The sequence below is a fragment of the Anser brachyrhynchus genome (genome assembly GCF_964034855.1).
Source record: "Anser brachyrhynchus genome assembly, chromosome: 1".
Taxonomy (NCBI): domain Eukaryota; kingdom Metazoa; phylum Chordata; class Aves; order Anseriformes; family Anatidae; genus Anser; species Anser brachyrhynchus.
Genome location: NC_137694.1, coordinates 205544469 through 205567570, shown reverse-complemented (window position 1 = coordinate 205567570; position 23102 = coordinate 205544469). Strand labels below are relative to the sequence as shown.

The following is a 23102-nucleotide window of genomic DNA, read 5'->3' as shown; positions in this document are numbered from 1 at the left end:
AAGCAAAATAATAAACTTAAAGACATATGGTAAAAGATAAGTGCTCTAAAGCCACCCACTTAAAAGGATGAGGCTGGTGTAGACAGTGCTTTTCCCTATCATCAGAGTTATCTGGAATGAAAATTCAAGTGTCAGTTCTATTCCTAAGAAGTGACTGTGTTTTTGTCACAGACTTTGCTTTTAGAAGTATTTTATACAACTGTAAGAACTATCTTTAAATGTGCATACAATAAGACAGTAATCAATGTTTACCTGATCAGTTTATTTTTGTTACTGCTTATTCTACGTTCTTTTCGATTTTCTTCTGGAGACAGGTAGTGCAAAAGATAAGAGTGAACAGAAATGCCAGGAAGATCTGAAGCTGCTTCAGACAGCCAGATCAGAATTAAGCAAAGATAAGCTCTCCAGGAAAATGCATAGAGCCTCCCTCTACTACCGTTGCATGACCATGTCCTTCTATGTAGAGGGCAATTAGCCCCAGATGACAAGTATTTACAAGAGAAAATGGTAGCCTTGTAAATAAAAGCATCAACAGGAAATTCAGCAGGAAGTAAGACATTCAGGGTAGGATTTATCCCATCCAGGAGTATTACTTTCTGATAGGGGCTAAAGATAGTTTTTCTCCACAGTAGTTGTCACTGTGAAACATTCTCCATGAGAGTTCTGCACCTACAGGTGTCTGTGAAGACTTGCTGGCACCATTTTATCAGTTTTCAGTAAAATAGTTCTAACTATATTCAGAAGTCCCACTATGACCTGCGAACCCTAGTTGTTGATTCTGTATAGCTGTGCCCTGCCTAGACTACATGAAAGTCTCAGAAAACACTTGGAGGAAAAACACTTAGAAACACCGCATTTCTAAAAACAGATTCACTAGTCATTTTTTTCAGAGACACTGGGGAGATGAATTAGTACTGCCAGAGTTTATGCAACATGATACCTTCTTTTGTTTTTCTGAGTCCTGATGATAGCACACACACACACAAAAAAACATCTTTTATTTATCAAACTTAGAATTGTGCTTCAGATCTGGTATCATGCATCCATTTACCAGCTTATCTGCACTTGAGTCACCAAACAGAATAAATTAGGCTGTACTAAGGAATGTGTAGATGAGAGCAAATGAAATTGCAAGTGCCTATCTTTAGCTAAATAAATTCAACATATTAATACAAAATATGTTAGCAATAATCAGAGTTATTTCAAAGAAAAAGTATTGCAAAGGAATTCCATGACAGATAGCTATCCTCACTGGATTCTGAATAAAGCCATGCTTGTTAGTTGCGGCAGTCTTGTTTGCTGTCTAGCGATTTTATATTGCAATTATCACCATGGTGTCTGACTACTTGTAGCAATCACTGGCATTTCAGATTTTTTTTATGCCATTGTTAACTCACAAAGCATGCACTGTCTGACAGATTTTTCCTATTATATTTGAACTTTCAGTCGACGTACTGTTCCCCTACATTCTACCAGCTCTGTCCTATGTCAAATTCAGTTTTGGAGAGCATGCAATTCAAATGATGCTGATAAAATCCTTCAAGTATTATATTACATATTTATTCAATTTTTTCTTATATTGCTGCTCCATTCCCCCAAAACCCTGTTGAGGGCAGACTAATCCCAACTGCATGACTTGTCTGCGAAGCATAGCCAGTTTCCTGTTTCATCCAAATCATTCAAGACACTCTGAAAAGAGTGGAGCTGGTGAAGAACAGAGCCCAAAAGTTAGCCTTTTTATAGGAAATGATCTATTTTTTCAGGTAGTGAGAACACTCGGTAATCATCCAGCATGTTGTATCTTGCTGCTAAATGATTTCATGTTAACCTAAGATGCAGGTTAACACAAACTGTGTAGACACAGGTGTGAAATGAAGTTTCTCTTTCTTAAATAAATCCCTAACAGCAAAGGAAGATGAAACATGCTTTAAAGCATTGTTTAAGTAGCCTTCACAGAAAATTACTTAGGGATATACAGATCGTACATAAAGACAAACATTCTACGTCAGCATAAATATTTGTTTTATTTTAAAGATCTTGCACAACTCTTCTTCTTCTTTATATGAAATTTACGCCCGATCTCTTATTTACCATGTCTTATCTTGAAGCATAAGAATGGAACATAGTCTTAAAATACAGTCTTAAAACTGTACAGCCGTGCTTCCTTCAGGGGCTCTGCATTTGGAAATACTTCCCAAAAAGAGCCTAAGCAGAGTAGACTTGTAGCTTGATTTTTCCATGTTCATACTGGAAGCGAATTGTTGTTACTACAGCCTCAGTTGTTTTGGAATAGACATGGCAAATATTAACCCATACCATTTTTATCTTTTCTAGCTTATTTAGCATTTAGAGCTTGTTTCAAACAAAAATATTCAGTGAACCTTTATTGATATTGCATGTATTAAGTGATTATGATTTAAGTAACAGTCAATACTATAAGCCAGCTGATGATTAGCAATTAAAGTTGTTAGTAAGGAAAGCATACTTTCCAATAATTTGGTTTTTATGCAGTAAAGCAAAGCTTACTTGTGTTGGCAATAATGCCTCCAAAATTACATCATCAAGTTTGTCGTGCGAAGATGAGGTGAATACTATAGAACAACTTTCAAATTTTAAATTTCACTTTCCTTGTTTCAAACAGTCAAAAGTTTATCTAAGCTTATAACACCCCTCACATTTACGTATATAGAGTTGGAAGCAAATCTCATGAGAATGGCAACTCCTGCAAAAAATCTAGTGCTTGCCATCAACTTGAATAGTTTTTCCTCTTAATACTATGGCATTTTGGTTTGTCATCCTGTCTGGAATAAACAAATGCAGAGAGTAGCACAGTCAAAATATAACAGCATCACAGAATTTTTTGAATGCTGTCAGACTTGTGGTTGGTGATGGCACTTATCTGAACCATGCTGCACTCAGATGAAAATGGTCCTGGAAGCAGGATAAAATTCTGTAAAAGAGTATGGATACAGTGAACAAAGGGATAATGGAAGATACAAGCAGTGATTTGCATGACAAGGAGAAGAATGGAAGTACAAGGGATATTATAAGGAACCAAGAACTCCTCATTCAGCTCTTCTGCTCTTTAATTCCTGTCTTCCTCATGTACATTCTCCGTTTGTGTTTCCCTCATATCTCTGAGAAATAAAAGAAGAGACAAAAGAGGAATGAAAGTCCAAACAAATGCAAATTACATGAAATGATTTTTGGCAATTTTATCAGAAGCAAGAAGAAAACAAATCACAGAGATTAAAAATCAGACCTCAACAGCAAGAGTATTTTCATAGATGTAGGAACAATGCCCATCATTCTTTTTTTTTTTCTTTGTTAGTTTGAGTAATTCCTTACTTTTATTTTAAAAATTGAAAATACCTGTGTACTGTATCTCATGTACACATATATTGTGTAAATGAAGGTCCAGTAATGTTGAGCATTCTTACCTCTGGTTATCCTTGTGAGTGTTGAGGTGTGTATTCAAAATACGCAAGTGATCCTGCAGGCTTCAAAAAGATGACTTCTGTGTATTCATGTATTGCTCACATCTTCTGCACAATATTGAATTGAAATTAAAGAGAATTTAAGGACCAAAAGCTACTTAGAACAAAATTAGAAGGGGAACCAATCCCTCATAATTAGTTTTGCTCTCCAATTTTTAATATTCTTAGAAGCAATTTAACCCTACTCCCAGTCTAGCAACTCTCACATTTCTTTTAAAGGATTGTACAAATATGAAGCTAGTTAGTATACCCTTTCCTTCTGCAAAATAATAGGCTGACTCATCATCATAGAGTGGATCAGTGTGCTCTTGTTAAACAAATATTTGTATATTAAAATGGGAATATATAACACATAGGCAAACATTTTATACATTTCCATGTTTTATGTAGGACATATTTTGTTTTTAATGGCAACAGTGTTAAATAACAGCCCAATATAGAAGTAATTAAGAAAAAAAAAAGAAAAAAAAAGAAAAAGAAAACATTTTGTCAGTGAAACTAAAACACTAGAAATGGATTAAAAAAATGAATTTAAGTTAAAATAGAGACAATTTGTCCTATAAGACACAGTTTAGGAGTTGGGGAGACAAAATACTGGACTCCTAATGAAAATGCTAAAAAGCTTTATTGCACATCTTAATCTCAAATGTTCAAGTATCTTCCCATTACAGCACTGTGAAAGGGATGCAGTTTAGTCCTAAGATTTTTGCTAAACATTCAGTGTCAGTGGTCTACAAGCTGTGTTGTGCTGCATTGCAGTCTCTCTGCAGTTATTCCTTCACAGCACTCCCTGGAAAAATGTTAAACCAGTCACAAGTTCCAGGTGCTTTCAATCTTTCAACCAAGCCAATTAACTTGCTTTATTAACAGCTGGCATATAGGGAAAACATTCATTGATTACCTTTCGATTAGACCAGCTCATAATGAAGAGGTTAAAACCTTGTTACAAGTGAGAGAATTTCTGCTTTATCACCTTTGGAGCAAGCTGGTAGCTGCTTGCTTGATGTCACCGTGCTCAGTCTGCTGTGCAGTGAGTAACTTCTAGGTTAGAAAAAGAGTATCAGATGGAGATACTGTGATAGGCAGCGTCTGTCTTTGAAGGCACTAGCTGTGGAAATTACTGGAGAGCTGTACTTAAAATTATAAGCATTTCATGGCAGAAAAGATAATAAATTCACTTTTCAGTTCTTTTGTTCCTGAACCTGGGAGGCTTGTACAGTGCCTTGTAACAGACCTAACTTTAATAAGCAGCATCAGCTTTTACAAAAGCATGCTCCTTGTTTTATGCCTTCCTCAGACCTACTGGTGCACAAAACCTGCTCTTAAAATATGAGAGTACAAATCCAGGGGTCATTCTTACAGGTCATTCTTCCGGAGCAGTCATGGATGTTTTTTAGCTCTTACCTCCATTTCATTCCCTGCTCCTGCCTTGAAAATATAAATGTTTGTCACCTGTTTTGGTACAATGGTCACACGTATTCCTGATTCAGATGTTTAGCCTTTTCAGATGCTGCAGAAATAAGTTAGATACAAAATATATGGGAAGAATAATTAACTGTATTTATTTGTTTTATATAGATCTCTTCTGTACCTTCAAATGTGAATGCTCATGTTAAAGGCCCCTTTTCTCAGCTGTTGAAAACTGATATAGCTTAACTACTTGGATAGGTGCATTACAGCAGTTGGCCTTCATCTAGAAGTCCCCGTATCTAATTGCCAAAGAATGCAAGATGCTGAGGTTATATTTCATGCACATGTATTAGAGTATATAACATAATCTAGGAATGACCATGCTGGATCTGGCCAAAGGTCCATTTGCTGAGGATCTTGTTTCAAACAGTAGGCAACAGCTTAGGGAATGAGGAAAGAGCAGGACAAGCATGTTGTAATACTTCCACTGAATGTAGTCCTACTGAGCAAAGGGGCTTGAAAAATCTTTTCCTTCTCTTCAGCTGGAACATGTCACCACTGTAAAGATTAATAAAAACAAGAGATGAGAAGCATGTTTTCTTGGTTGTCTTCCTGAAGCTCAGTAAGTGAATTTCATTGAGAAACTTGTCCATTTTTTAAGTTAAGAGAATATAGAAGGAAGTAATAACGCAAATGAGAAAGCTGGACTTTATGGTAGAGTATACAGAATATATTACAAAATTCCTTATCTTAAAGTTGTTTTTACCTCTCATTCAGGTAGCAATATAAAGGGCTGCTTCCCCCTGCACACTTCTTTTTACAATGGAGTCTCCAACTTCACTGTTTTCCTTATTAACTGATACGGGGGGGTTGTTTTGTTTTGTTTTTAAACCAGTTTACAGAACAGTAGACTCTTTTCTCCAACTGATTAAATGTCAGGCCTCTGCCTCCTGTGATTCTCCATGAAGTGCCCACTGAAGAAAGACTAGCCAGCCTTCAGGTGACAATGGAAAAACTAGTTCTCCTAATGATTTTAGCATGTAGTGCTTTAAGAGAAGTGCAGCAGTTCAGTAAGCAAGAAATTGCTTCTTTGTTGCAGAGATTTCTGTGTAAGCTAGGGTGTTCTGCAGCATTACCTGACAATAACCCACAACTTCATGTAATATATCAAATCCTAGCAAATGATATTTGAATGCTTAAAAACTAAAACTCTGGCACTTAAACTAATCCTTGAGTGCTCCAGGTTATGTCAGCAGTTAATGTGCGTGGTTAGATGCTGTGATTGACATTTGCTGTTTTTCTTTCTTTTGATCGTGTAAATACAGCTTTGGTACCCTCAGGACAAATGCAGCAGTTGCTGAGATAGTCCTACATTTGTCTGGCAGTATAGGATTATAGCCTAGGTATAGGTTTTGCCTCTAATTACTGTATACGACTGAGAATATACCACTTTTATTTTTATAGCGTTGGACCAAAGTTTTCAACCTCAGAATTTTATTGCAAACTTTATACTATCTTTACCTGACATGGAGGAAAAAGAAAAAACACGCATGCAAAAAAGGGGAGGGGAAACCCACAATCCATATTTAAAATGAAAAGGACAATTAAAAAATCTTCTTATTCACTTCTACTGGTAGCATTTCCTTTCTATTTATCTGAGCAATCCTAACCATGACTTCTGCTCTCCTGCAGATCAGCTGTAGTCCCTGCGTGACTCTGCCTGTATGTACAGGCACTGCTCCCGTGCAGTGAGCAGGATATTGCTGGGGCTCTTCGGGTGCTCTTTTAAAGCTAAATCTTTGTAGGAAGCTCCTAAGACATAAAAAAGTTTATATTTTAATTCCTCTGTTAAATTAAAAGATCACGTTCCCAGCACAGTTATGTAGTGTACCTTGTCCAACATCAAATGTCATGTTTTCAAAAAAGTACAGTTCTATTTTTTTTTTTTTGCTTTGACTGAAATAACCAATACTTACTATGCGTGAAACAAGTTATGGCTTTCATTTCTTTTCTTAATGTTATTGTGCAGATTCTTTAACACTGTGTGTTAGTCGAAGCTTAAAGCTTTTATCATGTTAATTCTATGATTTGGGGTATGTGGGCAATGTAGCCATCGCAGTGTGTTGGACTGCAGTCACTGCTTCCTTATAGACTCCTGAGCTTGCTTGATGCTCATTTTCATAACTCTTTCAGTTTAAGTACTCTTTTCATAATTCAGATGTATTTAGATCATTTCTGTCAATAGGCTTTATGTTTCCTTAAATAGTATATTCTTCTGTAAGTTTGTCTGTGTCAGCTATAGGAAATTGTGCATGGAAAATGTGATTTCCTTTTAAAACCTGTCTTCTCTTGTTTTCATTGTAAATGTGATAGATTGAAGTCATGGTGGTGTTTTTTTTTTTGATTCTGCACTTCCTTGTGAGCTTCAGTTAGTGCAGACTGCTTAGTTTTTCATTGTTTGTATATAGTTCTTTATGCTTAATTCTATTTATATATACAGAAAAAATAGTGTATCTGTTAAAACCTCATACTGGAGGATGTAAATTGCTTTTCCTCGGCATTTTATTAATTAAGTTCAGTGAGTTCCTGTTCTTACTGTTTTATTAAGGTACTCATATAGTAAGAAGTTGCTCTTATTGGGAATACAAATAAAGAATCAATTTTATTTTTGCAACAGCTGTTATGTTTGCAGCTGCTAATTTTACTGTTAAATGTGGGATCGAGTTTCTTCCTACTTTTCTTCCCTATTTTAAATTTCACTAAGATGATAACCTTTTCCCCTTATTTTTGACCTAATGTGACAGCTTTTCTGGAAAACATGAACTTGCAGCAATGGATAAGAGATGTGTGGATTGTATACTGGCCTTTTAATCATTCCCTGGCAGTAATAGAAATACCAATTTTGCAACTGCAGCGATATTACAGAAACCATTTCTCTTTCAAATTAATACTCTGATTTTGTATCTTTGACAATAGACTGGAACATTCCTGACCGCATACTTGAGTCTCCCTGTAGGGAAGGTGTGGGGAGCCACAATAGGGAGCACACAGCTGGCTTAGTGAGGGGAGCCCAAGGAAGGTTTCCTTTAGAACCAGATTGAGGGAAAAATTTTGAAATTATGGACTCAGATCCCATTGCATTGTTTTTCTTCTCTCACTTCCTTTCTTTTTCAATTCCTAATTGTGCTTTCTGTTTAGAAAACAAATGTATTCTATCCAAAAGAGGTACATTTTGTTGCAAATATATAGTTTGTTTTGATGTTTTGTTTTTAGTTACTTTCAATGTCACCTGTATTTCTCCTTTAATTACAATTAGTTTGCCTGTCCTATTTCATAGCTACTGCTTTTCCAGGTCTTCATGATAACTTGCACAACTTCATGTTTAGAGTTTGCTAGGGTAACTTGAAACTGGTCCTGGGTGATTGGGCTATTAAATCATAAAATCACAGAATGGTTTGGGTTGAAAAGGACCTTAAAGCCCATCCAGTTCCAACCCCCTGCCATGGGCAGGGACACCTCCCACTAGACCAGGCTGCCCAAAACCCCATCCAGCCTGGCCGTGGGCACTGCCAGGGATGGGGCATCCACAGCTTCTCTGGGCAACCTGTACAACCTGAGCCTCACCACCTTATAGTAAAGAATTTCCTTCTTACATCTAATCTAAACCTCCCCTCTCTTAGTTAAATCCATTACTCCTTGTCCTATCACATGTGAAGATACAAAAGACTCTGCAATAGAAATATTTTTTTATATAAAGAGTTGAACATGTTTCATTTTAATAGAGTTCAGGATCTCACTTCCAACAACTGGTGTTCTCTGCCTTCAGGTGAATTACTTCATGTAGAAACATGACTGAAAATACAGAACAGTCTATAAACTGAATGAGACTTCACACTATTAACTGATGCTCATGTGTTTAAGCTAAGACTCAAATAAAGGCCTCTGTACAATCGCTGTATCAGCTTATGTCCCCAGATAATATGAATTCTAAGAACTTAAGCTTTCTCTGCAGTAATCCGTGTAAAAGTGCTTAGCAAACAAAATACTTTGGTTTGAAATTAAAAGAGCATATTCTTCTGGGGCTTTCTGGAGAACTGCTCTTGAATATCTTCTAAAGAACATAAAAATGTATATATGGCTTTCAAATCTCCCCTGTAAGTTCAGGGTGTGTTTGCTCTTGTGTTTAGTTAGAAATAGACAAATTGAAGAGAGAATCTCTGGTGTCATTTCCCCTGCTTGCAAAACCTCAGAAAGGGCAAAAGGGCAACTGTAGGAGAGAATTGAGCTCCATGGTATTAAAGGATGAAGGTTTCCCAAAGCATCTAGGGATTGCAGCCTGCTTGTGGAGGTCTCTTATGCTGATAAAAGCCTGTAAGTCTGACAGAAAGTGAAGGCTGTTACGGTAGCATTGCTAAATATCACAGGAGGTGACAGAATCTCTCTCTCCAAGGAGGAGACTCCAGAGCTGCTCTGGCCAACCTGTGCCAGTGCTCCATCACCTGCATAATTCTTATTTTAGAAATGACACACTGAGTTCCTGACACACTCAGGAACTTTTCTTTTAATAATATTGCAGAGCTATGCAAATACAAATTAAAGTTTTTGTTTGTTTGTTTCAATTAAATGGGGCCATTGGCTAAGCTTGTTCCCTGAGGTCTGTCCATAGCCAGTGGAGAGACATACACCTCAACTGTGCCTTTGTTTTACTCACTAAACAACATGATCTCAGGGATCATTTTTGAGGCAAATTAGTACAATCATTGTTTTGATGGAGGGAGAAAAGGTGCAAAGTATCATAAACAAAACTGGTATTCTGGTATAAAATTAAAATCAAAGAGTTTCAAGGCAAGCAAGGAGACAAAGATAATCTATTTACTAGCATTTTGACATCTTGGTAAATCAGTTGATTTTTACTTGCAACATATGGGTGAGAATGATGGCAGAGTGTGAGAAGAAAAAAAATAAAGCATAAACTATCTAAATAGGGAGGGAGAAAGATGTAAATGGAAGAACTCTCAGCTGTTTCTGAGCACTGCCCTGGCATGCACAGCTTTTTAAATTGTTTCACTTACAACAGCAAATGGTTGCCCTGCTCTATGTGCCTTCCTGGCTCTATTTACTGAGAGGGGCAACATAAGAGAGATTTAATGAAAGTATAAATATTGATCGGGGGTATATTTAATGGATGTGTAATTTTTATGAAGCACAGAAATGCCAGCAAGTAACGTGCTATGCACTCACATAAGTACACACATGCACACACAGCCATTGGAAACTGGAATTTGGGGAGTCTCCAGGGTCAGATTTTAAGAGCTGCGTGGGATGCCTTCAATAGATTCCTTCACAGCTGTAATATGCCACACATTCTTAGATTTTGTGTGTGAAGGGTAAGAAACTATACAGTATTGGATCATGTACTTGCTTAGCTGTGCTTGATATAAAACTGATTTTCAGCAAGTCAGTTCATTGTCTCTGGAAATCTTTACTACCTGAGCTACCTGCACAATAAATTCCCCTTTTTCTATGACCTTGATCTATATCATTCTGTTTTACAGCATTATTTTTTTTTTGATGGCTGCTAACCTGGCATTTGACAAGAGAAATAATCAGATTTATATTTCTTTTGTCAATCTCAGTACTTTATTGAGAGTCATTGAAAAAAAGTTATGTCATGTCAGCCTCAAAACAAACAAACAAAAAAACCCTCTGCTTAATATTTATTTTGATTATGAAAACCTTTTGCACGATAGATCAATGCACTGAAGATGCATAGTATCTTTGATTTTAGCCTCCCTCACATCTTTGGATTACCATATAGTGGTTAAGTTGGATACTTAAGTAAAAGCTGAATTAAATCATCATTTAATCAATAAAATTTGAATTGGTTTTTAAAAAACAAAATATATTAACCCTAGTTCAGTATGAATAAGCCTTTAAAGATAGAATATAATTTATTTACAAAGTAAAAAAAAAATCTATATCTTTTAACCCGAGAATCCATTTTCTTTTAGAATCTTTAGTATCTATAGAACATAAGTACCTTTTTTTTTTCTCTCTCCTGTCTTCACAGTGGAAGATGGTTTCAAAGATATTATAGTTAATACTTTCTAGGTCAGATGCTCAAAGTTAAGGTCCAAAATAGAAATATCTTCATCTGCTGCACTGCTGAGTGATCACTTCTTCTAGAAATTCAGATTAATCATATTTTGTAGCTTAAATTTGTACTTAGAAATCTGGCATTAGTTACCTGTTCTGAGAGTTTTGTTATTGGACACCCTGAAGTACTGTTTGGTGACTTCTAACTTCTGTTGGAGTTTGCAAGGAAAACACGTGTGTCTACCCCCAGTAATAATTATCATTTTTAGTGGTTCCAACATACTGCATGTTTGTTTTAGAATGGTTTACATAGCATAGCTCAGAATTACATAGAAAATTCAGACTTTACAACCTTTAAACAACATTTGTAAATGTTGAGCTTAATTGATGATTGGTGCTGCTTGGTGCTTAAGAATTTTTCATTATCTTGGAGAGAATCAGCACAGGCTTTTTGTTGTTTTTGCTTTTCAGTAAATCTTGATCATTACGTTTGTCTAAATCTGGCCCCGAACATTGAAGTTGTCAAACTCATCATCTGCTTTAGCAAATGTTGCCACTCAGCACTCAGGATATCCTTACGTGGTGCTAAACTATGTATGTGGGTCAGGGCAGGGCTTTCTTTGTGGATGGTGGGATCCATCCCCAACCAAACTCCATAAACCTTGATAAAATCTTTGTCACTCTGTTAAGGTGACATGCAACACGTTTCTATGTGTATCTATATAGTGCTTAGGCACATTATGGAGTCCTCCTGCATTTGCAGTGGCACCCCTGAGTCTTCCTCCCTTCTTGTACCAAGAAGGAAGAGATCATGTGGGAGCATGCAGAGGAGATGACTGAGACTAATTTTCTTTGTTTGCTTTTGCAAAAGTTCTTGCATCAACATAAAAACTCTATGAACATGGGTCTGAAAAGTATCCCTGAGTAGGGCTTTTGTTAGCTATCCCCTAAATTATGGAGACATGCATGTGGTAATAGGAACCAAGTGTGAAAGGGTGTACAGAGTAGCAAGTTATAAGAACTTGGCACACTAACCTTTCTGTGATGTCATTTGTGAAGTGAGTGATGACAATTTGTTGTATATCTGGGCACTTCAGTTGTGGCTATAAGGCTTTTTTTTTTTTTCCTGTGATGGCTTTCAATGGTGTGCTGTTGGTTTTTTTTTTTAAACCTCCACTATGTTACATGTACATGTGTTTGTGTGCACAAAATTTTGTGTGAAGAACCCCACCACCTGTATCAGAAGCTGTTCAAATGGTTTTAATTATCTAAGCTAGATTTGAATAAGGGTGATCTGCCTTTATAGCTTGGAGGGTAACGTATAGATAGTCTCGCTTCTGTCCCAAGTGTATGTCCCAAGTGTAACTGCATTACTTTTTTTCTGGGAATAATATGCTCTGCATGTGTGCTAGATGCTATGAAATTAGCACCTATCTTAGAAATCCAGCTCCTTTATAGTGGAAAACAACTCAGTGTAAAGTATCTTCTTGGGATGCTAGTAATATTTCCCAGCTGTTTGTAAGCCTATCTCAGTATTTACTTCCAGAAGAGAATTCATTCATATCATTCTTGGGTTGGATTTAGCAAAAATGTAAAATTATGCAGTCTACAGTTACAAAAATGCAGAATGAAAGTGTAATGAACAGCATTGGACAAAACAGTGGAGTTCTGACAGTCAGTGGGTACTGACTCTTTGGTTGACTTTGCATAGCTCTCCTCTGATTACTTCGTTAACCAATGCAGCCATCCTTAAGGATCAGAAAAGTGTATTATGAGTTAGCCAATAATTGTGTTTTGAAAGTGTAGAGAGCAATGCAAGTGCTGATTATTATACAGGAACTGTATGGAGTTTCACTGTAAACTGTCACCCTGCACTGAAATAGAGAGTTTGTAAATTAATTTCATTACTCACAAGCTGCATACATTTAGCATTGTCGTATAACAACCTAAATAGAGAGGAAGTATCTTCATCGTGATGGAGATAACTGCTGCAAAGAAAAGTGCTGAGGACTGTGAGGACACCAACTGCTTTATTCTGTCTTGTCCCCCCAACCAAAAACTATAAAATTGCATCAAATATGTAATAACTGTATGAAATGACTTCACAGTGCTATGAATGAAGCAAAGTGACTGCATCATCAGTTCTGGGCTAGAGGGCTGGATAGGGACAGGCCTGTCTGGAGCCTGGGCTTTAGCTCCAAAGCTGTTTCCTAAGCAATTAGAAGCGAGTGAACAATTAACAGTTTTCTGTTTAAATCAGTTCTTAGTGGGAATTTATGGAGTTTTACTAAATGGACTTTCACACAAATCCAGTTGGCTTCTATGGAAATCTTCATCTGCCAAATGAAACTTCTCATTTCTAAATTGTAGGAATTCAGAAAAAGCCCAAAGAGTTTCCATTTGAAAGTGTTTTTGTGTTATCTTTTGGTACAGTTCGGGTACCTCATCTTCACACTTTCTCTTCCTGGAATTCTGATCACTTCTCCCAGGATCTCCTGTAGACAGGAGCTTGCAAGATGCCTCATTCCCTAGCCCTGAGTACAATTGTAGAAGCACAACAGGACTGTGTTCCAAACGAGAATATTTGGGGTTGAAGGCTGAAATTAAACATCTTAGGAGGAGTAAGAGAGACACCAGTTCTGGTAAACTACCTATTTTGAGAACGGTGTGCAGATTACTGCTGTCATGAAACAATTTGAATTTATGCTCTTTAATTTACATTTCCTTTCCGGATGTGCTCCTCTTGGAGATCTTTCTGTTGTACTTCAAAAGAAGTCCATATGTGTTTAGAGAGGCATGTGGAAACTTCAGGCTGCTGCAAAGGTAAACAATATCACAGGTATTAGGCTTTACCATAAGGTTAAAAAATAAAAGAATCATTTATATATAAAATATACATATATCATTTGTTTATGTTTATATACTCTCTTCCATGTTACAGAAGATAAAGGTAGTGGCTTCCTTGATGTTACTAAGTTGTTGTCGGAGTGAAAATTGCTACTAGCGCCTTTCTGCACTGAATGTCATACGACATTCACTTCACTGGGATGCTGTGTTAAAAGCCCAGATTCAGATGGCTTAAAGCTAATGTGCCTGCCAATGTGCCTACCAATGTGCCAAATGTTGTTTGATACTATCTCTTCGAAGATGCCAAGACACCCAATAGGAAAGGCTAAACACAGGGAAGCTTTAGGCTGTCCAAATGTGGGCCCAAAGCAGTAACAGAACAGTTGATATTTGTCTTCTGCGTGAATACAGGTCCAGATGTGATACTGTATTGTGTGTGATAAGAATAGATCTTGTGGTAATAGAGTAATAAAATCTACCAGAAAAGTCGATATTTACCACTAGTGTAATTGTTCTGGCTCTTATGAGAGAGTTTTAAATGCTGTGAAAAAAAATAATAAAGAAGAGTATTGCATTTTCACTTAGGGAGATTTTCGGTGATAGTCTACCATAAATCCCTGGTCTTCTCCTTAGGAGTGCTTTTGCCTTTGAAATCTCTCAATCTGTTTCTGGTTTAGTGACTGATAAATCACACATTTTTCTCAGCTCCTCTTACCACATCCATGGGAGGGTGTATTGTTTCCTTCTAGATCTGGAGAACAATGAGGTGAGAAGGGTAGTTGATACTGGAATCTTAACAGCAGACTGAGTCACAAGTGGTAGATAAAGTTGTCTTAGTATGTTTTTTTTTAAAAAAAAAAAAAACATTAATTGTAATGCAAGTGAAAACAATGACTGCTGATTGCTGTTTACACTTATACTGCATTCTTTCCTTTCTCTTTAAGTTGTTTCTAAGTTTGAAAACTCAATCATGTTTAAATTGCTTGCATCAGTATGGTAAATAAAATGGCAATTACTGAGCAATCTGCTTTCTAACACATTAAGTGATTTATGGCAGCAGAAGGCAATGTATTAAAAATCTTGTCTGTGAAATTAAAAATATAATGGCTGGAAAACCTAGTATGAATTCAAAGAAAGCTATAAAACTTCCAAATAATTAATGGGGAACACCAAGAAAATGGTGGATAATGTTAAAAAAAGGAGGCAGGAGTAAATTTATTTGGAAAGAAAGTAAGATTTAGATTGTTTAATCTTCTGGATTCCAATGCATGCATAGGAAAGAATGCAGCTTTCAATTTTCTGTAGCTATTTCCAGGGAAAATAATAGCATAACCATTTGCAAAGCTAGCTGAAGCTAAACACTTACATGAATGAAAAATTTTACACTGGGCTGTGTAAGCAAGGCGGGTTTAAAGCATAGAAAGAGCAGGCAGCAGGCTAGGGCTGCAGACTGAAAGGGTGGTAAAATAATCCCATCTGCCTGTTTTGCCTGTGCCAGAGCTTTGAAAAGCTGTGTGGGCAGCTGTCTCCAGCTTTGCAGGAGGGATCAGGGTCTCCCTCACCTCTTTGGCAGAAGAGGGGTGAGCCTGGCTCTCTGAGGCTCTTCCTTTCCTCTCCATCCCAGCTCTGCCCCTTCTCTCTGTTCCCCTCCTTTTCCTTGCAGTAGTAGCCTGGCCTTTTATTCCTGGGGCAGGAAAGATCATTTTTGCCTGTATTTCAAAAGAGTCTTGAACTGGCTTTGCATATACATACAAGACACTGGTCCCCAGTCTTGCAATATGGTTATCAGAAACAAGAGATCTGTGATTTTTTTTTATTTTTTTTCTCTTTTCCAAGCCCAAAGAGGTGCTTTCTCATATTTTCCTTGTTTCCCCACAGATTTTCACTCTCAGTTCATGGTCTGTTGTGGCAATGACAGCAGAAGAGGGCTTCTTGACCTCGAGGTTAAAGCATAAGATTGACAACCAGGCATCGTGGGTTCTTCTTAACTCCACCACTTACATTTGCATTGCTTATCAACTTTTTTTTTGCCTTTTTTTTTTTCCCTCTAGGTTCTTCTACTGTTACGGTATTGCAGACTGCTTTGATCCTTTATATGGTGTTGTTTGTAAAATGAGGTGTGATGTAGCAAGGAGTAATGGAGCATGATAATAAGAACGTTGTGAAATTCCATGAGAGCCCTGTTCAGCACTTCCCATTCACCAAAGCATCCCTGCTTAGTTTACTGGGTCTTGAAGACAGGGAGAGTTTTAGTGAGTAACGTGCAAAAACAGGCTCTTTAACTATGGCTTAACCTTGAGATGCATTTTGTGACTTCAGTGGAAGCTATGCATGTCCAACAATTGTCATATCGGTCCATTTTCATTTGTAAAGTGCTTTGAGATCTGCTGGGGAACCAAGCTATTATACAAGCTTTAGTATGCACTGCCTAAGTGAGCTAATTTTGTGTTCGGGCATAACTAATGGTTGTGAGCATCATGGTTAGTAATGTATTTTGGGACAGGAATCTTGCATTAAGTATAAGAATAATTTATTATTTTAAGGGTTTTGATTATTTTCTTGCATTCAGTTAATTATGTGCAATTTTCAAAAATCCCTCTATGACTTCAGAAAGATACCATAGCCCTAAGTCTTTTTATTTGATTTGACTTGGGGTCCTAAGTCTCTTAGCTTACATGATAGGGTAGTCCATGTGCTTTCCAGGCAAAAACGAATGAAGTCTAGAAGCATGACTAATGGTTCTATAGTGAGTTGGCTTTTAATGCCAAAAGCTGGGATTTTGCTTGTATATCAAGACCGGAATGTATTATTCAAAGTGACATAACTTACTTTATAAACTATTTTTTGGAAAATTTACAAGTAAACATGCTTATAAAACAGCTTTATTAACAGGTCTCTTAAATTTTTTAGTACTTGAAGTCAGATTTGTTGAGTGCCTTCTTTAATAGAGGTTGCCATATGATATTTTTGTGCAAAGAGTTCCACAATGAATTTTCCTTTTTAGAAAATGGATGCAATGTTTTCAATAGATCTGATGCCAAAGGCATGCTGCCTCCTTTTTCACAGTGGCCATCATTTCTGTTTGGAGGCAGCAGTTTTCACATTTCCAACTCTTGAAAAGCTGTGGTTTTCTTTTTGGTATAACCAGATCTGTAAACTTCCTAGTTTTGTAAATCTTGCTTGGGGCTAAATATATATCCCTGTAATGTGTTTTACCTTAAATTATTATGTATGTTCAATTGTATCTCTTGATGCAGTTTTTGTCTGGGAATAATTATTTAATGGTATTCAAGAAGTCCTCAAATGCCTTTTGTGTAAGAAATTTAGATATTAAATAGTGAGATGAATTTCTAGAGTATTCTTTGTATTTTTACTGGCTGTGGAGATTTGCTTCTTCATGTCTCTGATAAAGGTTGTTGGGGCTTGTGTAGCTCTCATCAATGGGGCAGTATTTTAATGAATTTAGCATGTCGTATTTGTTCTGCATAGGTCCTAGAAGGCCCAGTTACAGACATCAGTAAAGTATTCTTAAAACAGAGTAAAAAGAGTTGGAGTGTCTCTGAGAGCTGATGAAAGTACCGAATAGATAAAGACAGACAAATATCCAAAGGCAGCAGTAAGGTAACATTGGCAACATGACAAGGTAGGAGCCCACCTACATCAGGTTTTCCTGCATGTAACACAGTGAAAAGATAAGGATTAGAAGAACGGTGAAAACAGTGCACAGGTATTTCCCAATTGATCCTTATAAGTGTTAGGAGATCCCTGAAAGTATGAGGGGCCTGTCTGAACATCTCTTGACAGGTTGTTGTAGGCCAAGCTGAGGTAGGAAAGTCCTCTAGATACCAAGTGAAGTATCCAGATGACTGTCTGGAGCCCTAACTGCAGTTATTATTAATGTTGAGATGGAGGCCCCCCTTGTGGGGGTGTGCAGTGAGGTCTGGTGCACTAAAAAGAGGAGTGCAGAGGGGGGAGGCCCAGGCTCACCACACGCACATGGCCGCTGCTTTAAAGCAGTCATCTGGAGGGACGCGATTGCTTTTGTTGAGGCAATAGGGTGACAGATGATTTCAAGGCCTCAGGAATGTCACACAGCGACAAATGTGACATGCTGAAAGAGTGCATGAAAAATATCTCCCAACTAAATTTCTTCAAGTAAATGACAGTCTTCCACAATGTCCACAGAAACCGGCATGCTGGAAGTGTTGCGTGACTGAATGTGAGATGCACGCACACACTTAAATCTTTCCCAGTTTTGATCCCCTGTCTCTCGGGCTGCTTTTTACTGTCTTTTTCCTATAAACTCTGATGCAATGTCTTTTTTTAATGCTATGAAAACATTGGATCTTTCAAATCAAAATTGTAAAGGTTTTCATTGCAGCATATAAACATTTTACAGTCATGGCTCATATTTGAGTTTGATAATAACAGTGAAGGGAACACATTTAAAATGAGTCAACAAATGCAAACATGAGTTACGTTAACCTGATATAACCCCATTCCAGTGTCATTGCTAGCATTAACTCCAACCTTACATCTTGTCCTTGTAGAGAGCTGATGTACTGATCGCTTCTTCGAGCTGCAGTTCAAAGATAATACTGTGAGATTTTGATGGTGCTGTTCTGATTCATTGCTTATCATGTTTTTGGTCAGGAAGGTATTTTAAAGCATGAATATATTTGCAGCATATTTTGAACAATGAATAATAATAATACATAATGTTCAATAATTGTTTAGGCTTTTAATAAGTGAAATTAAATCTAGCTTTTCATCTTAAATAATCTAAAATTATTGATAACACATTAAATGCATTCACACTTATTCCTCTCCTGCTTGTGAATTTTTACTGCACAATAATGAATATTGAGTGAAGTTTAAAACTGGTGTTTCTACTTATTGTATTATGGAATTGTAAAGCCTACAGTGTTAGCAATCAACAGGAGCCAGATAAGAAAAATGCAAAACTATTACTTCACATATGTCAAAGTATATATACAAGAGCTCTGTAGAAAAAAAAGTTTTATCTGTTGTTTGTACTATATCTGAATTAGTTTGTCCAAATAATTAAAATACAGCTTTTAACAATAGGATGGTAATGAAAAGCAAATGAAAAAAATATGATGTGTTAATATATACAAGAAAAAGAAAAAATATATAGAGATAAAAATTATTTCATTTAGGGTTGGTTTGAAAATAATGAAGTCAACAATTTTATTCTGATTCTTTCAGGTTCACCAGTAGGCTCATTTTGATTGTGGGTCATTTCTTTTACTATTCAAAAGCACAAACATTTTCAGTTTGAGCATGTTTCAGATTATACCCTTTATATTTTTCCCTTCAAATTTTAGTCTGACTATCCAAGACGTTTAACTGAAATAAAACTCTGAAGAGATGGACAGAAATTTTCAGTGATTCCAGAGAAAATGATTTAGAAGCTTAGCAAAAGGAAAAAAAAAACCTTTCCTACAGGTTGTTTTGACAACTGAAAATGCTGCTGAAAAGATATAATTCAATCTGACACACTGTGAGATTCATCCACTGTGTAACTTCATCCATAATGATGGGCATATGTGTCGACCAAAGTATGTTATTTCTTAAAATTACTCACATTTCTGAACAGGTTTCTCCAAAACAGTCAGATTAGGTTGTTATGATTTAACTAACTTCATTGCATTGGTTAATGCAAAAAGACTATCCTGCTGTGCATTCAGTCTTTGGCATTTGTCTTGCTCTATACTGCAGGAATAAGCTAAGCAAGAAGAATAAACAACCATTTCTGAAATCTGCATTATAAACACTTAATCCTCTGGGCCTTATGAGAAATCTTTTGTTAAAGAATACAGTTTATTGCTTTGTCATTGGATCGTTAGATTTCACAATGTTCTGGTATAATCTTTTGACCAGAAGTAATTGGTGTCATTTTATCTTTTGTACAAGTATGACCAGTATATCATAAGAGATATATTCTATAGGAGAGCTGTGACGATGGTCAGCCTTTAAAAAGCCATCTGTACTTCGTGTCTCTTGAATGGCATTGTGAATATGGCAAACCACATTAAGCTGTAGAGAGGAACTTTAGAGGAATTTGTTAGCTAACTTCAAAACCACTTTTTTTTTCTCTTTAATGCAAGGAATTTCTGTGACAGTGAATTCCCATCTACAGCCATGGTTTTCTTTTTTAGAATTTCCAATAGCTCTGTGTGTGCGTATGTAAATATAAGTGTACTACGTAGTAAGTATGTGCTTGTGTGTTTTTCTACAACATACGTGATCAAGGAAAGAGCAAGTTTTTCTGAAATCAACATTAATTATGACAAAGTAGGGACAAAGCAAGACAAACAAGTATGTCATTTTGTCAGTTAATGTAATTTGTGTTAAATAAGGATCTTTTTTTTCTCTTTTCCATGCTCCAGAAAAGAATCTTTTTTGAGTCTAATTAATCTGTCTCCTAGGGAAGACAGCATAAATGGAGTAGCTTTTGTTAGCTGCAGATCTGTGCTTAATTGTCAACGGCTGCTTCTAGATCCCAACCCAGAACTACATTGCTCCAGCAAAGCTTTCACCCTTTGACGTCCAGAGAGATTTCTTAGAAAGGAGCGGCTGCAAGTCCAAGTCCTGAATGTAAGTGAGGATGTGAGGACACATGCCAACAAGCTCTCAGGTCCTCGCAGGATCAAGCTCTACACAACTGTGGTTCATGGTGGCAGTTAACCATGTTTGGTTGCTTTAACACCTTCATGGGTTCAATGAAGTTTTGACAAGCAAACTACTTTCTTGTGGTGTTGTAGTAAGACACCACTGTAAATTCAAAGGTGAAGCCTCTAATGAAGAGCCAGTTCCTCACATGTTTTAAGTAGTAAAGTGTATTTTCTCTGTTGCAGTTTTCCAAATATCCAGGTAGATTTTTTTTTTTTTGGCATTAACACTAATTCTGCATGAGTACAGTCCTAACTGCATCTGTACTGGTAAAAATACACAGCATTACACTAAGTCTTATACTATCATCACGGTTCTTGACATGCATTTTTGCCTGGGCAAAGTGATGCCTTTGCAAACAAATGTTGGCCATGGTTTAGGCTTTAACCCAAACCACATGCCTTTGCCATTCAACCCTTTAAGCACAGCCAACCAATTTTAGACTTATGGATATCCTTCAGTTGGTCTAGAAGCCAGAAAATAGACCCTGGCCCAGTATGTAGGGTAGATATAGCCACAGGGTCCTTTCCTACAGACACTGACTTGCATGAGTCATTTTAGTGGCAGCAGCTGGACTGTTTAGTTGGGGTTGTACGCCTCACTCTGGCTATAATCTTTACCTAATAACAGAATGAAAGCATTGTTTGTGATTCCAGTTCTGATTTTGAGATTTAAATCAATATTTGTCTCATGGAGGGGGGTGGATGGGGGAGGGCAACAACAAAAATGAAAACCAGGCATGGTCAAAATGCTGCCTTCTATGTTTTTTTGGTTTTGGTTTTTGAATCTTACATCCGTTTCTTTTGGTCTCTGTTCTCATTATGTACCCCTCTGTCACTAATTTGTTTTTGCTATTTTCAGGTTTCTATTCAATCACTGACATAGTTTTTTTAAAACAATTGCTTCTTGGAGTGCCTCACATTTAAGAAGCAGCCACAGAATCATGACCTAAAAAATAACTTTTATTCTAAAGAACACATTGATCTTTTTCAAACCATGCTTCTTTACAAAATCCAATTAATTTTCCTAGTGTGATTCCTTTTAGCCAAAGTAAGCAAAGAGTACAGAATAATCATTTTACTTATTGACCAGAAGCTGACTAATTCACTGTCTGTTTCTCATCCTTTTACCAACATTTGCTACTGTTTGGGTTGTAGATGCTACAGTGGATATTTATTTGCTTGTAAGTGAGTATTTCTAGCAGATTTAGTTTCATCATTTTATAAAACAATTTAAATTCAAAGCATATTGAATTGGCATTCTATGTATAACTTCTGTTTTTTTTTCCTACCAATATTAGCTTACAGATTACTTTGAAAATGAATTTATTACTGTTTATCAAGATGAGATCAATATCACATCATAAGAACTTTCTTTCTAGATGTCGTATGGCTGGTCTTGCCTTTATTTTCTACCTCTTCCCTCTCCAGTTTTCATTTCCTTCTCTTTAATATTATATCCTGATTTATACTGATTTGAAAAATAATGGATTAATAGTATGTCTTTAGTGTAGTATTTATTTTATTGGTTAAGCCTTGATATCTTTTTTTATTTAAATATGAACAATTTTTTCCTCAGGAATAAATCATCTAAGTTCTTTAAGTGGACCTTATATAAATACTACAGCTCTTCTCTGCTCATTCTTGAGATAAAGCTGCCATTAATTCAGTATTTTTAAAGTAGGCTTTATTTTTATGTGTTTAATTGAGAGGGGAATTGAAAGAAAATGGCAGAAATGCAAGAATCTGACAGCATTGATCAAAAATATCTTCAGTCCGTTTCTGAGCAGAGACCAGATATGAGACACACCAGTGGCCTTTACAGTTCTTGCTCAGGTATAACTACACCCTGGGTATCCAAAACTGTTGCTTGACATTAAATTCATTTGCTTGTTCTGTGGCTTGTACTACTGCTTTTGTAGTTCTGTTCAGGTTCTGTTTTATACTTCTGGGAATTGCTTCTAAAATGTTCTATTTTATTCCGTTTGTGCTGAGACTCATTGCAATCGTTTAAACCCCTTGGTATATACCTGACCAAACATTTATGGAAGGTTCTTTATTCACACCTAGTTTTACTTCATTTCAATTTACAACCTCTGTTCTATGCTATGGTCTAAACAAAAGCTAGTTTCTGTCTAGTGATCCTTTGCAATTTTTTTGTGTAAATATGCAATCTTGTGTTATGCTTTCAGATATCTTCCTTGATGTATTGTTTCTGTTTATTGTCTCTATCCTTATGTCTAACTAGTTCAAATTCTCCATTACTCTTCATTTATTTGTTTTCCCCATAGTCCTCTAAGCGTGTTCTGTTTTGCCTTTTTATTATTACTTCTAATGAGAAAGTAGAGACTGGTTGATAACTTTTCAGGGGAGTAGTTTTTATTAGAAAATGTCAACTGCACAGAATTAGCTTTTTGAAAACTCTGTGAAGGCAACTGGAAATTAGGAATATTGCTGTTACATGTGGAGTCAGAGCTTAGAGATCCCAATTCCCTTATTCTCAGACTCTCTCTGCTCAGGGTAATCTGTTCCTGCAGACCATACAATTCAAGTGGCT

General features: G+C 36.5%; 1 protein-coding gene and 1 long non-coding RNA gene across 38 annotated transcripts in view; both read left to right on the top strand.

Annotated features, from left to right (window-relative positions):
• DLG2 (discs large MAGUK scaffold protein 2) overlaps positions 1-23102 on the top strand; it is a 1042459-nt gene that overhangs the window by 825421 nt on the left and 193936 nt on the right. The gene's annotated exons all lie outside the window — the stretch shown is intronic.
• Positions 5-17197, top strand: LOC308190495. The gene is made up of 2 exons (XR_013947268.1): positions 5-4446; positions 15729-17197. It is a non-coding gene; the product is annotated as an uncharacterized lncRNA (long non-coding RNA).